Genomic DNA, 14571 nt, shown 5'->3' on the forward strand with positions numbered 1-14571 from the left:
TTTGTATTTGGAGAGCAGAAAAAAATGTTATATTTGTGAATTTCCCCATGTTGCTAGTAAACTACACAAGCTTAATGGTGCAGTAAAAAACATATTAATCAAAAGTTCTTGGTCAATCTTCCTTACTGAGAACAGTAAGACGTATCTCAGAAATCACAGGTGACAGTTCTGATTCACAATCTTCTGAATGTTACTTGAAATTCTGAAAAAAAATTGTCTTTCCCTGCACAGTCATACATACATACATTTGAAATAACTGTTTGGGATACAAGAGCATTGGGCTTAGCCATTTTGGGTAGTTAAATATCCCTTTTCCCTCTTCTTGGTTCACACCTCATCTAGTACAGGCTCTGCAAACCGCACAAATATTGCGAATTGCTATTCCAAAAGATGTGCACCTTATCCGCTACAAAAAGCTGTTACCTTTTTCTTAGTCAGCCATGAACATTAAGTATCACACAAGAAATCGGCTTATTCTTGTTTCATGGATTTTATTACCTTGGCAACTAAGTGATATGTTCAAACTGCTCTTTGCTGTTAGTTTTAGAGTTTTCTGTGTCACAGAAAAAGCCATGAAGAGAGGATGAATAGGTAAATGACTTCCCTTATGCTTGCATCAGTTTCCACAGATGGGAGAATAGATACAGTGTGAAAATGAAGTCCTTGGTTGCTCAGAACCAGTGGTAGTTAATAGATTAGCTGGAATAAAAATAGATTTTTCAGTTTTATGACAATGACTAACAAAATCCCAGTTGGGAATGGAATTTTATTTTTAATATATCAAAAGAATATTTTTAGTCTGGAGAAGAAAAACTGTGAAAGAAACAAATATTTGAACAAAATGAAATGTTCTTTTTTTCACATCCATCTTTGGATTTTCATTAACAAATAAGCACCCAAATGCTGTCATCAAAGCTTATTATAAATAAAGAAAAAGTAGACACACTTCATAAGGGAGTCCTGTAAGACTCGCTTTTTCTCAGGTGACTGTGATGTTTTGTTGATTGTTTCCAAAGGAGAAAAAAAAAACAGTGACACTGACACGGACATCTAATGTTTCGGTAATGTTGCATTGGTGTCAGTGACAGGTGAAAAGCCTCCCAACCCAGCATGAGGATGAGATGGAGCTAGTTTCCCATATGCACGAGCCTGTATCCATGCCCCATCAAACCTCCCTCCACTCCACAGCACACTTCTAGGAAACTTCCCCTACTCAAATGCCAAGGGACTTGCAGCACCGTCTTTAAAATGTTGAAGGCAGCATGCTCTACTGAAAAATACAACCAAAACTTGATCTTTCTATAGAAAACAACCATACACAAATGACACACCAGGGAGTCGTATTAAACACTGTGCAGTGGTTTTTGTACCAAACATAACAGGTTAGCAAATATTTTTGTGGGTTTTCTGTCAATCCTGTAAATTCAGTATGAAATGGGAAAAACGGGCAAAGCTCTCTTCTAAGTATGATCATGATTAATAAAAGAGTTGAAGGGGAAAACTGTGGTGTGTTACAGCTCAGAAGCCTCATCGTAGGCTGCAGTAATAGAACTAATTCATGGAAACGGGCACAGTAAGAAATGCCTTTGTGGACATTTTTTTGAGTTGTGCATCAGCCATAAAATAATGTTATTCCCTAGCCTCACATGGCACTGGCTGCATCTTCATCTAGTCTCCAGAAAAAAACAAATGGAAACATGTTTTTCTGAATATTTTATGCTTTTGAAAGTGAACTACATTTGACTGAATCAAACAGCTTGTTTAAAATTTTTATGATGTGTTTATCAGATATTCAATGTTTTTGGAATTTTGAAAATAAAAAAGAAAAAACCCAATAGAAAAGAAATATTGAGGTTTACAAGACGTAATCTACAAAAATAAACACATTTTTAAGGTTAAGGAGTATGTTTTTGAACGTTTCTGATGGAAATACAAAATGGCTATTTCTTTCTTAAATGTATTGTTCAGGACTTCACCTAAGGTTAACTAAATTGAAGTCAAGGTTGGTAAAGTGTTTTCTCAGTTTAATATTGTGTATAAAGTTGCTCAGAACATGTCTACATGGGTCCTGAAGTCAAAACTGCAATCATTGCTGGTTTTGGCACATTCAACACCTAAGCTTTGACTACTTTACAGGCACACTCTGGCTCTTCTCTTCCCTAGACTATCAGTATTCATGAGAAAAGCAAGTAAACTTGACTAAGAGGGATATCTTTTTGTTTTTCTTGCCCTGAATATACAAAGAAAAAAGTCACCACCTGAAATTCAAATGTATGAGATACTTGTCTCCTGTAAGACCTCATATGGATATTCAGTCACTGAGCTGCATTAAACAACTTTCCATCCACTCCCACTCCTCACTCATGTTTTTACCGTTTGTTTTCTGACAGCTTCTACATTTTCATACCCTCCTTTTTAACATTCATTTTAGGTCTTCTTCTACTTTCTGCAGCCCTTTCTGTTTGGAAGCAGTTACAGTAGCCTACCTCTTCTCACAACTCAGCTTTCTTGCTCAGACTGTGGTTGTATCCTGGCACTTTGCATGAATTGATTGGTCATTCAGACCAAAACATTAAATATTTAAAGTGGCACCACACCATTCATAAATTGAAACATAAAATATTGTTTACTCTGCTAATTATTTTAGTTCAAGCAGGCAGACCCAACTGCCTATATTATTAAGTAAGTCTGTAAAAATGAGCTAGGGACAGGAAATGTTCTTCTTGCTCATAACAGTGCTAAAGATTAAGCCACAATTCTCATTAACTATATTATAACATGAAAATATTTTTCTCCAAATTGTGGCAATACAAAGCTAAACGAATCATGTTAGTCCATGTTTCCAAATGGTTTGGATAGAAGCTTACTAGTTGTGAAATCTCAGATGTTAATCATTTTAGGAGGTAAAACTAATGTTGCTAATTTACTGGTATTTGTGGCTATCTGTGGCCTCAAGTAGCAAAGACTTGTGTTCTCTAAAATAACATACTTTAACACGAATTAGTTTGAAGCTTATATAAAAGGAAAATGGATGATTTCCCCATTGGCCATACAACATCAATGTATAATAATCCACATAAAACTTTTACCAGTGATCTATTTCTTACAATTATACATTTGCTATAGGAAAATTACATAGGAACATCACATAGGAACATCACCATTGGGTTTTGTGATCAAGAACACTGTAATGTGATGGAAACAACAATAAAAATTCACATTCATGCTGAAAAAAACCCATAAGAGTTATATGTTTTGATATAAAGTTTGATAGTTTCATTACATAACCTAGAGCAACACAAGATTCCTGAGCTGGTATTTTCAATGATGACCTGAAACTCTGTTCCATTCTGTCAAAAGTTTCACACAGTGGTCGAGTGCTGATTTGCAGTTTTGGACCAGAAACACTCAAAATTCTCATTTTTCTTAGACACAGGGGGACAGATCTAAAGGGAATGGAAGAGACTAGTTATAGCATGCAAAGAGGTGGGACAGATGTAAGTGCACGTCTGTGAACTGCAACTTTTGAGTGTTGCAGAATACAAAGCCTACTACTCTGTTGTGGGTCTCCACAGGACTCTGGAGCCTAATTATAGAGTTGCATGAAAAAGTTCTGCTTGTCAGCAGAACTGGCAGGAGGGGAAAAAAATCACATTTTTTGCACATTCACAGAAGAATAAAATATTTAGGCAGAAAACCATCATTGCTGCAGATGGACACTTATAGAACAAAAATGGGTAATTTTTGTGCAGCTCTGCTTGTTGCTAACATAGCCAGAATACATTTTGTAGTGGATCTAAAATTCAACCTAGAATCATCAGTCACAACCAGTAGCAAAATATGCTTCATAGGGGAGAGGAGGTTGAGGATAGAAGGAAAATTCAAGGTGGGACAGTCATCCTAAAAAGAGCAGGCAGGATCCCACCAAATTTTGTATTGCTGCACTTGCTTATGCAAGCAGAGAATTTGGCTCTGGATGGTTTTTAGTCCTTATGAGTAAAGATTAGCCACAAAAACCTGATCACAATTACAAGGCAAAAAGCAAGGATGTGACCCTAGCGTGGCAATGAGAAAAGAGAACTAGAAGAGGAGTGAGAGATATGCACAAGCTGTTAAGGAAAACAGAAGTCACCAGGTATTAGTGGCCAATGGACTTCAATTGCTTACTTTCATTAAATTTAAAAGACACAGGTTTTAAATGCGTGCTTTGAGTGAGAAGAAATATACCTATAAAAATCTATTCTATACTCAGAACATATCATAAGGGTAACTAAGGTATTTTTAGGACAAATATAACTTGACAGGATGGTAGGCACAATACCTGATTCCCAATGGTGCTCAGGTGACAGCTTCTACCCAGCATATCAAAAAAACTCAATAACCCAGAAGAGTGTTTTGTGTGTGTGCTATGTGACCTTCGCAACCCTAATAGAAGGATTATCCATTTGCAGGTGAAGGTCTGTGACACAGAAGATGAATAATTTATGTGGGCTTTCCCCTTCTTCCTCTCACTTAGTACTGAGCAGAGAAACGGGGATTCATCACTGCTTGGTCCTCACCATTTCTGTACTACCTGACCTGTGTTTGCAGCCACTCAGTGGAAAGCCTGGCTCTTAAACTCAAGCTGTAGTGACCTGTGCTTTCCGCTTTGGATAAGTGTTTTTCTCTTACGCTTGTTAAATGCAATGTGAATTTTATATGAAAGTGCTTTTTTTCTTATTTCTTTTTCTTTCTTTTCCCTCGGCATCATCTAATTTGGCAGTCCTTGGAGTGCTAGAGAGTCTCTTTAATGTATCTCAAGGCACAAGGACTCTGACTTTACTGCATTAACAGAATACATTTATTTGCTTCTTTTATATGTGACTATGGGAACTGATGAAGGGTTGTGTTCTCAATACTCCCCTTATCTCCTTCTTCTTTGTCTGACATTAGCAATAAAATACAAATTACAGAAATGGCAAACCAAGCATCCAAATTAAGAAAACTAATTTCATGACAGCTAACATGTGGGAAAATTTCAGGTGATGAAGAAATCCAAGGAAAATGGCAACAACATAGGCTACACTAAGAGGAAATAATTATAACTAAAGACAGCAAATCCACTAAGATTTTTATACACTAGTAACTAATAAATTCAAAATAAAAATTAGTAGAAAGCATTAGAAATCTCATGCAATAGAACCTTCTCTCCATAATCTGCCAAAGCTTCTACTGAATGAACTGTTAGGCTGTTTTCTTAAACAAGGAAAAATTATTTCTTTCTATATCTCTGAGGTGCCTTAAAATCAGTCCTATACTATAAAGAAGTAAAACAGCTCTATATTTAGTGTCCGTGATCCTGGAAGTTAATTTTATTTGATTTAAGTTTTATTTTTAATTTAATGGATGGACTTTTTCTCAGCCAATTCAAAGAACAAGATTAGGTCCAATAAAAGGTAAACCTTTGTATTTGCTTTGCTCTTACCTCATTGCAATATTAAAATAAACTCAGAAATAATAACAAAAAGTCCAAAATCACTGCCTTGTATATAGCTATTTACAGTCTGTTTCTTCCACTGTAAAATATTCCAGATCCTATTATACCCTCTACAGGTAGTTTTTAGATAAATTCTTGGGATCCCCTAAGCTTCTCGGTTAGTCTACTGTAGACTACAAGGAGTAGGCATGTCCATTGCAGTTCCTGGAGAGGTTTCTCATAACCCACATTCTTTTGACTTTAAGCCAATCCTCACAAAAAAGCCTGTTATCTTTTCTGAAATATTAGATAACACATGAAACTAGCATGCAGTTGTTGAAATAGAAATTATCTTCAGTGAACATTAAAAGTGTTCAACTGACTGTACTTTCTTATATGTCAGTTTTACTGTATGCAGAGTATCACATATGAAACTATTAATCATTTTCTGTTGAAACAAAATAACAAAAAACTATGATGGTTTCCTTTTTCTCTCATACCTTATTCTTGTTTACAAATCCTATAATCCTATATAATCATGCCCATATTGTTTATAATTTTAACATATTTTTGTAAGCTTTGAAAGAAATCCTTAGCAAATACCTTTATATTCCTTTACAACTACAGTCATACTGTTTCAAGGGAAGTATTTTGAAAAGATTGACAGAGAAAGAATCTTCATAACAATTTATGGATACTTAATGAAAATGATACTTACAGAGATAACAGAAATTAAGTAATGACCCTTTAAGTGTAGAATCTTTAGTACTCCCATACACTTAAGGCTTCCCCATTTACTCAATCTATATTTATTTTCTAGGAATGGGCTTTGTTTTTTTGCATGGTTTGATCAATCTGTCTAACTTTGAAGAAAATATGCAAGAATTTAATTCAAATTCAACTGAATTACGCTGCTTTGCCGCTGCTTATTTTCTCCAGTTGTTGATTAATATGCCCCTTGCGCAAACATCTCTCTCCTACCTGATGCTTTCAGTAATGTCTCAATTCGTTGCTGATGACATTCAAATTTCCTCCAGAGACGCCTTTTGAAGTCACAAACAGAGGATTATGCCCATCAGTGAATGACTCAGGCACAAAGTGATTGATAAGGCAAATAAATACTTAGATCTTAGCAATCAGTCAATTGTGATATGCAAGAGGGAAAACAAGACTGCAGACATTTCAGCTCTATATCACATTTTCCAAATTATCTCTGTATGACGATGGTCCTCTTAATAAATTATTCTCCCTGGTTATCTGATCTGATCTAAGTTTTTAATTATGCCTCTTATCAAAACCATGTAACAAGGCAGTCTTCCTGAGTCTGAAGCTATTTCTGTGTCCAAGAAATAGCTTCCAAAGTCCAGACAGAGAAAATACTACACAATTGGTTTTGAGTTGAGAAGATATGCATACACATATCAGAGAGACTTTATGACATCGGAGAAGTTGTGGCTTTATTCCCACATTCCCTGAGCTGACTTTTATGTAAGTGGCAACAATACATGACATTGCATGTGTTACAGGGGAGTAAGAACATTTTGAGCATCTTGCACAGTATGAGACTGAGAAATCAAGACTTTGTATCACCTAAGATGTGCAAAAGTAAAAAAAAAACCAAACAAATAATAAGGCCATGGCACAAGGGTGAGTAAATTTTTTTTTAATTCATGATCTTTTGATTGACCAAAACAAATAAAAAATTTTAATAAGGAGAACTTATCTTCTAAAAGAATGTCTTGTGAAAGTCCATATACTGATTTTATTAAGATTTAATCTGTACAAGATATTGCAAACCTGAAGAATAAGTCAATTTAGAAAAGAGGTCTAAAAAGTACACATTTCAGAAGTAATTGTGGACTGTTGGTAGAGTCTTCAGACAAATTTGCAAGACATTTTATAGCACGTATGTGTGATCATTACACATGTCATTGTGTTCCAGATCGTATCTTGGGGTTTTTTTCTGATGTGGGAGGTGATCTTGAAGAAATCTGTGCATGATCATGGTAGTATGGTTGTGAAACACAGATGTCTTCCCTCAGATATGAGCTTTTCAAAGGTCACAAATAACATGAAAAATGGGAATTTTTTGAGTTAAGCCATATGTTCTTTAATTCAGGGATCATTTCATGTTTACAGCTACTAGTACAATGCAATCTTGATTTATGATTATTATGCCTTCTGCCATGGTGATGGTGAGATTTATAAAGAAATAAAGGACCTTGCTCATAAAACAACAATAACAAAAAAAACCTTCTATGACAATCAGAGTTCTAATCTAAATAATATTTAGTATGGACTTATGATGTGAATTGGACATGTGAGGCAACTGCATTTTAAAGTGGCATCTGCATTTTTTTTAATGTATGTAAATTGATGTACCTACAAGTTAAGCCAAAAAAGAAATTCTACAATTTAAATATGCAATTGGTAAACTGAACATCAAAGTAACCTAAGTAGTAGGTACAGAACTATATATGGTTTTATTCCAGTTTTGAAAGTGCAACCTTACATACAAAGTTTACTATCATTAATTTGGTCCAGAAAGTGGGCTGTAGTTTAATATTCCAGGCAATGAATGCTTGTAAAGAAAATATTAGTAAGCATAGGAAAAACAAATTGAAGAGAATTTTGATTTGTTTCTATGTCCAGAACTTCAAATGAATTTCTGTGCTAGACATACTAAAATTCCTGTATAGGAACAACATAGTTAATGAAATTTTCAGTATTTTCTATTCCATCCATTTCATCCATTCCATCTGGACATTTTGTCCCCTGTCCAAACCATCACAAGAATAAACATAGAGATAAATGAATAATTCCAATTACTTCACAGTAATATGAATTTGATAAAGCTGAATGACTCTATCAAACCAGCAGTGCTCAATGTCATACGAATGTTTCAGCATGTCCAGAGTAATTTTTTGGAGTGTCTAAAATATTTAACTTTTGGAAAATTTTCTCTGTGAGAACTATCTCAGAAGAAGAGGTTAAACATGCACTGTGATTTGGTTGACTTATTTTGATGTAGTTTTGCTCATTACACCTCAACTTTATGTGGAGACCTGCAAATAACCAAGAGTAAATAGCATATAAAAGTCTGTGGAGGAGCTAACAGGGATAATGGGTCATCTTTCAGAAAATATAATGCATATGTTCTTAAACAGGTAATAATTAATCACCTTTTCCAAGAGTAAATTTCTGTTAAGCTCCTTGCCATGTAGTTTTGAGGCCATATTTGTGGGGAAAATATTGCAGCAGACACATCTTCTAGATATGTCTCTTCATGGCTAAGCAAGAATTAAAACTTTTCAAGTTTAGTGCCTGAATGTCTTCTCAAAATAATATTACAAGGAGGTTATGCTTTTACATTAGCTTCTTCTGATACTATGATCAAACAGTCTTTTTCATTTACCTGCCCATCTGTGTAGTCACTACTCTTGGTTGAATGCTTTGCTATAGCAGGTTGGTTACAACCTACAGCAGGAATGTTGCAGCCACAAGGCAAAATCCCTCATCCACTTAATGAAGACTATAAAACTGATAAAAATAAAATGGGATTCATGAATTCTTGTAAAGTGATTATTTGGTAAAGGAAGACACCTAAAAGACTGGCCTGATACTACGTCTACATCAATTACAAAGTCATACATTTAGTCTTGATCAAAATAATTTGAAGGCTAGGAGTCCCACTGAATATATAGTAAATCTTTAACTATTAAAAGCAGAATGTTTCTCACTCACAAGGAAGCTGAAGCCACAGTCCTTGTATGTTGAGGGAAAAGTTGTCATCCTTTGCCCCTCTCAGGAACTGCGATGATCAAAGTTTGTCTGTTTTTAGTTCCAGCAGCAGAAGGTTCCCTAACGATAACATCATGTTTTAACACCATTTACAATAAAACCTTTAAGAGCATACTGAAAAAGGAAATTCCCAAAAGAGATTTCTGATGAATGGAAAGAGTTTGATGTATTTTCTATTTCTAGGGATGGGAATGGAGAAGAGTTATCAATTTTTCCCGAGACTGACATGTAAGTTTGGTCCTGAAGGAGATGTAAGGAGGTGAGCTATGATGTTTTAACTAGCACATGACAGCATGCATTACTCTGTCATTCTGACATAACCTTGTGACTGTAAGCTTAGGAGCTAGTCCAAGTGGATGACTATATAGAATAAGTAGGGGCATGTGTGATCAAGAACATCAGCTGCAACATGGATGGTAATTCTAATGTTTTATTGTATTCACAATATATGGAATCTGACATTGTATTTCCCTTATTACATATCCACTTGCAACACCTTAGAATTGATTTGTTGCCTTTATGAAGTACAGTGAATTATCCTGAATTTCCTTTTAGAAAGTAGCACATAAGCAAAGATTAGATTTTCTTAAGGTTCACACGCTTCAGGATATTTTCATAAATCGGACAAAAAATTAATTATAAAACCAAACAGATTACATTTCCTTCCATTAACCAGAAAATGTTACTGTTCCATTCCAGCTTACAAAGACACAGAATCGTTGCTCTCATACATGTGTATAAACACATCTATACATACACATATGAACAGTATGAGGCTTTTATATCTTTCAGCAAAATAAGAACGTATTTATCTTACCAAGTTTTAACAATTTCATAATTTTTGAAAAGGCATCATCCCCTAATATAGTGTTATTGATCAAAATCACTCAGAAGATAAGAATCAATAGGGATTCCATCACTTCCAGAAGGAGTATTTTTCCCTTGTAAAGTGCTAAGAAGTTGGTAATCCAGGATGTAACAGACTCTGAAAAAAGCATTAGAGAAGCCATGCGCAGAAGGAGGAAAATAAATACTATAAAACCCCTACTAATATAATATTAGCAAGCAAATGTCTATTTGACATTGATTCTCAGGAAATTAAGAATGCAGTATAAACTGCGATGGATTTCATTTTAGCGTACAAGACATTGTTCAAATGATTGAGGTTGTTCTGAAACTGACAGAAAGTGCAATGCAGAAGCAGTTAGCAGGAGCATATGGAGGGAGCAGACCAGCAGTGACAAATTACGCAGTGCATTCAGAGGAACTAAGATCTGTGTTGCAGGCTACATGTAGAAAGACAAAATCGTTCAGAAGAACTATTTTTTTTTCAATGTCACTGAACCAATCACCTCAGAGGGCTCAATGCCTTGGCATGTATATTCTTAGCGTATAGTTTTCTATGATGCCTTTTGTAAAGACTTCCACTACTTATTTAAAATAAATATTCCTGTCATTAACCTAATCAGAAAACTTCCAGTCTGTTGAATCTGTTTAGTGGGACAGATTTTTCTGTACTGCTACCATAACAGATTTACCCTTTTTGAACATGCCAGCTTTATAATAAGCAAGAAGGAAAACTGGATCTCAGACTGTCACCTAAAGCATCATACTTTCAACCTCCTCCTTCCATCCAGAGCTCTTTACCTTTACTGACACCCTCTGGTCCCTATGTCTAAGTCAGATTTGAATTCATTCCAGCATTCCTTAAAAATTTTACTTTCCAAATCAATATTTTGTAGAGCACAGAACTGTACATTTTCTGAAACTCCCATAAATCATATTACGGATTCCCCAATAGTTTACCATGTCAGCAACTTATTCAGGGGACTCAAGCAAATTTGCCAGTCATGACCTTCCTGTATTAAATCAGTTCTAACAGTCCTCCAAGTTATGCATTTCTTAAAGTTGCCCTTTAACAGCAGAACTTTTAATCATACCTTTTATCTTAGCTGCTAGGATATTTTTCCTTAAGACCTGTTTTCAAAGCTCCTTTCTTTCAAATTTTCAGCTGTAATTTAGCCAGTCAGGTTTTTTTTAATTTTCTGTTTTCATTCTTAGTACACCTGTCCTCATTATAAAATGAAATTAAGATCCCTACCCCTGATATGTTAACTTAGAATTCAAAGTAGGAACTTCAGCTTCATATTGACCAATAAAACTAAAATCTACATTCTTAATCTCCCAACTATCCACAGCTATCTTCACACTTTTACATCATGTTTTGCTAGTTTTGACTTTTTGCATGGGCTTTGTAAGTATATGAAATAAAAGCGTTGCATGTTGAATAGTCCTCTTATAGAACTACCTAGCTGTTATCACCTCCAAGGATGCTTAACGTTTTACTCTCCTCATATTTGTTGTCTTCCCAGACTTTGTTTTCTTAACCACACCTCTTAAACATTCCCATAGTTAAAAGTACATTGCCACTGAAGGCCTTTGTACATGAAACATTCCTCAGTTTCTATAGTTCACATCTTAGTTTTCTGTCTTCCTTTCGGCATACCTCACACTAGTAAACAAGAGTTTTCCCTCACAACAAGAGAGAGAAAGGGGTTTTGAAACTTTGTAGCTAAGTGCTATAAAAATTCAAGTATATTTATTAAATATACTTTTAGAAATTCTAATAGATAATTTGATAGCTCTTTAAAGTAATGGCCCAATTATTGCTAATTCTTTCAATATCCACTGTAATAACATTAATCATGATAAACTGATTTTCTGTTAATATTGATTGCCACAAAGTACTTCTGAAGGAGTTGTACTATAATTCAGCAAGAATTAATTACACTTTTATTAATTAGAAAATATCTTTCAAATTTTAATTATCAGAAATTCCTCCTTGGCTTTTGGCTAATAGTGAGTATGTAATTTATATGTATTTCAAAATTCAGGGTCTCATCAAAAGCTCACTGAAGTCTAGAAGAATGCTGTAACTCGTCAGAAAAAAACTGGCACCAGGTTCTTCATTTAAAAAAAAAAACAAACAACAAAAAAACCCCTGAAAATATGACGTTTAAGTAAAATAGTACTTTTTAAATTAAAAAAAATAACTTTGCAAAAACTTTGTTCAATTTCTGAAATATTGCAACACATAGAAAACTTTAGTCCTCACATTACACTATCTTGTGTAACTTCTGTTGTATGAAGTTTCTGTGCTCAAAAGGAATGAAACTAAATATCTAAAGTACAGATACAGCAATGGATGATTTTTTTTCTGATATAAAAATCTTAAAAACAATTTCATGCTCTATGTTCCAATAACTCTAAGTTCATCTTCTATCCAGTTCACGGACATTCCACATAGTTTTATAAACTGTCCTCACATCAGAGCGGAAATATCAGTGCATCCTTATGTAATTCCATCTCTTTTGCCTGTCAACAAAGGAGAATGGTTGAGGCACCGTACTTTTCTAATTCTAGAGATAATTGTTTATCCCAAAGCCAAGTACAATTCTGAACTCCAAAACAGCACAACTTTAAGTGCATCTCTATAAACTTAATATGCTGGGTTATTTCCTGATTCAACGTCAAGCATTAGCATGGTAGCTCTCCTAAATATAAAAAATTAGTACATTGAAACAGGCATTTCTTCTCTGGTCTATGTATTTTTTTCTAAAAGCCTCACTCCTCTCTTCACAACTCATTCACTGCAGTAGTTTGCTTCACTAGTTAAATGATAGGAAGCATACAGCAGACCACAGCAATTTCTGCTTCAACTTTTCTGCTCAATTATGACAACAATTTCAACGTAAGATTCAAAACAAAAACAAAACAAAAAAAAAAAAACAAAACACATAAACCTGTAGTAGGAGCCCCAAACCGGGATCTCTCACCATTGCCGGCTTCACAGCAGACTGCTCACAGAGATGCCGCGATGGATATTGCAACGAATAATCTGCACACACTCCAAAGTCTAACCAGGGAAATCAGTGCCTGGCTGGGGGAACGGCAGAGACACTTACCGCTGCTGTGGCACCGTCTCTCTCGCCCTGACTCTCAGTCTCTCTCTCCCATCCTTCTGACAGCCTCAAATATAGCAATCCCTTATGGTGCTGAGCCTGAGGGAGCAGAGGATTGCAGAGTTGGGTTTTTTTCCTTTTTCTTTTCTGTTTTTTTTGGTGGTTTTTTTTGGTTTTTTTTTAAACCATCCAGAGGTAGTTCTCCAGACCCGACTGCCTCTTCTCGCCTCGCTCACTGATGGAGAGCCCCAGGTGAAGGCATCCGCGCCGGCAGCTCCCGCGAGCCCCTCCCGGCCCCGCCGTGCCCCCTCCCGGCGGGGGGACCGAGGCACCTCCCCCGGCTGCTCCCGGGGGGGTGGCGGAGGCTCTGCCCGCCCCTACCCAGACGCGTGTGGATGTATAGATGATGTGGATGTGTGTTCATGCGAATGCCATCTCACACTGCCGCCCGCCGCTCGCCCCTACCCCTAAGCGCGCAAGCACCCACCCGCCCCGCCGCCCCCCCGCCCCTTCCTCCTCCTCCTCCTCCTGCTCCTCTCCACCTTTCTCCCTGATTTTCTCTTCTTCACTCCTCTGCCCCGGAGCGTGAAGGCAAGAGGGCCAGTTGGGGAGTGCTGTCCCCTGATCTCCTGCTCCCCTAATCCAGACCACCAGTTTTTCCCATCTACCACTTTCTGACCCTCTCCTCATCCCCTTGTCCATCCTCCTTCCAGAAGATTGTTTATTAAAGATTTTTTTTTTGTAATGCATTTTATTCCCCTCCAGCGGTGATGATCCTCCCTACCCCCGCGCTCTGCAGCCGGAGCCAGGGAGCCAGGAGCCCCGGCTGCTGCCCGCACCGCACCGCGCGATCTCCGTCTTTACACGGCGGCTGCTCTGGCTGGAGGCACACCCGGGGCAGCCAGCCCGAGGCCAGCAGCCGTAACGCCGCGGCTCCAGCAGCCCCTTTGCTCCATGTTCCCTTTCCCATCATCCAGCTGCTGTTAACCGCATCCCGCACCAGCCCATGGCAGCGCCCCGCCTCGCCCCGGCCCGGCGGTGCGCCCCGCGCTCCGCGCCCGCCCCCGCAGCGCCGCCCCCCGCAGCACCCGCCCGGCCGAGCCCCGGCGCAGGGCTGGCGGCGCCGCTCCTCCGCATCAGCCTTCCGCGTCTTCCTCGGCCGCTTCGCATCTATCCATACACGTAGTGGGGTCCCACTCTTTGCCTCTCTCTAATGGCTGCCCTCAGGTTTCAAGCTGATTCTAATCCTTTTTTTTTTTTTTTTCCCGTGGCAATGGCAACTTTCTGCTTTAACATTTAATACTTTTCTGCCCTTCTGTGCTTTTTTTTTCCTTGCATTTTCCCCCCCTTTGC

The 14571-nt window shown here is 37.3% G+C and overlaps 1 protein-coding gene across 4 annotated transcripts in view; it reads right to left on the minus strand.

Annotated features, from left to right (window-relative positions):
- Positions 1 to 14106, minus strand: part of CNTN5 (contactin 5) — a 634097-nt gene extending 619991 nt beyond the window's left edge. For 2 of the 4 annotated variants that reach the window (XM_027677367.1, XM_027677368.1), the window contains exon 1: positions 13222 to 13536. The gene's annotated coding sequence lies outside the window, so the exon portion shown is untranslated. Of the gene's footprint in view, positions 1 to 13221; positions 13537 to 13760; positions 13774 to 14002 lie in introns of those variants that run through there. The other 2 variants (XM_027677364.1, XM_027677365.1) reach the window with 2 other exon arrangements.
- Positions 14107 to 14571: the final 465 nt, after the last annotated feature.

Source organism: Neopelma chrysocephalum, unplaced genomic scaffold (genome assembly GCF_003984885.1).
Source record: "Neopelma chrysocephalum unplaced genomic scaffold, ASM398488v2 Primary Assembly neopelma1_43, whole genome shotgun sequence".
Classification (NCBI taxonomy): Eukaryota; Metazoa; Chordata; class Aves; order Passeriformes; family Pipridae; genus Neopelma; species Neopelma chrysocephalum.